At 45.0% G+C, this 1523-nt stretch overlaps 1 protein-coding gene across 2 annotated transcripts in view; it reads left to right on the forward strand.

The window, feature by feature from the left end:
* Positions 1 to 221: 221 nt before the first annotated feature.
* Positions 222 to 1523, forward strand: part of LOC101859393 — a 42281-nt gene continuing 40979 nt past the window's right edge. The window contains exon 1 of one of the 2 annotated variants that reach the window (XM_005094767.3): positions 222 to 419. The gene's annotated coding sequence lies outside the window, so the exon portion shown is untranslated. The remainder of the gene's footprint in view (positions 420 to 1523) is intronic. The other variant, XM_005094766.3, reaches the window with a different exon arrangement.

Here is a 1523-nt window from a genome sequence, read left to right on the forward strand (position 1 = left end):
GAGAGAGAGAGAGAGAGAGAGAGAGAGAGAGAGAAAGGGGAGGGGGGGGTGGCAGATGTATAAAATACCGTACGGATAAATAGACTAGGCAGATAGAATAGATCTCACATTTTTACTCTCTAGGAAGTGAACGACTGTAGTGACCAGGCATTACCTGGTGAGTAACGAATTTATTTCACCTGAAATCTTATTCTTCTCAAACGTCTAACCCATCCCTTCATCGCAAAGCGCTCCTCTCTCTGCCGACCCATGTGAATGTGTGGGCCTCCTTGTTCGTGTCCCCTGCGGCGTGAAGCGCGGCGGAGTGTGCAAAGGCGGACGGGGCTGAACGGGATCGCTCAGGCGTCGCCATTTTCGCCATCTTGGAAAAGTTACTCCTCTTTGATACACAGTACTACGGGTATTGTTTTGAAAATAATGTGTGTATTATATTGATTTAAAATGGTTACTGTTGACATCAAAAGTATGGTTACTCTGGCAGGCAGTAGAACTTTATGCTGTTTCGCTGCCAGTTTGGAGAAGTCGCTTCTGCACTGGCAGTGCACTGGGGCATCAACCCAACCAGGCGAAAGCTAGCCCAGTTGTTATTATTTTATTGTTGTTATCATTTGCTTGTTTTTGTTTCCTTTTGTTGTCGAGTCCATGCTCTATTTAGACAGGTTGCAAGAGTAGGCCTAATGCTGGAACCATTGAAGTTTGCCTAGATTCTAGATCTATACTTGTATGGCAAGGCCTTGACAAAACCAGGCCCCTTGCAATCTATTTTATGCATCATCTGGACTCTCGATTTGTAGATTTCAAGAGACTCTCGAGTGTTTGCACTTTCGTCTTGACTGTAGGCCTAAATGACCTGCCTTCCAAAAATTTAAAATGAATGGCTTTGTTTTTCTAGAGTTTGTAGGCCTAGAAATCTAGATCTAGACTAAATCTAGTCACATACTTTGCGCAGTAGTGTAGTTGGCAGGCAACGTTCATGGCGCCCTGAATGCAGTTTGCAGGCACTAGTGAGGTTACGTTCTCATGGCACTTTAAAGCTTCATTTAGGGGGAGCTTCCACTGCCGGTTTTAGATCTTGTCAGTGACGACAGTGATGTTATTTATTTGGACTGCGTCAAGCAGTCCATCCCATGAGCCATGAGATGAAGGCAGGAAAACGAAGCAGTGATCCTTGACGGATGGATAGAGACCATTCGTCGTTTTCCCTTACACTGAGCTCTAGCTCAGAGCTCGCCGGTGTAAGGGAAATCGACGAACTCTCAATTACGCAATTTATGTAACGCTTTTGGATATGACAAAAATGTGTACACCTACCGAGGTGTTTCAATTGTCTCGTGTCCGGATGAGACTTGGACGTGACCTTGTGTTAGTGCGTGACGGCCTGTGATAATATAATATTACGAGTCAAAACAAACGTTCCAACACTCTCGAGTTGATGAAAGCATGCTATTTTGTCTGCGGGCAGTGTGTGTGTGTGTGTATGTGTGTGTGTGTGTGTGAGAGAGAGAGAGAGAGAGAGAGAGAAG

This window comes from Aplysia californica, unplaced genomic scaffold (assembly GCF_000002075.1).
Source record: "Aplysia californica isolate F4 #8 unplaced genomic scaffold, AplCal3.0 scaffold00089, whole genome shotgun sequence".
In the NCBI taxonomy this organism is placed as follows: domain Eukaryota; kingdom Metazoa; phylum Mollusca; class Gastropoda; order Aplysiida; family Aplysiidae; genus Aplysia; species Aplysia californica.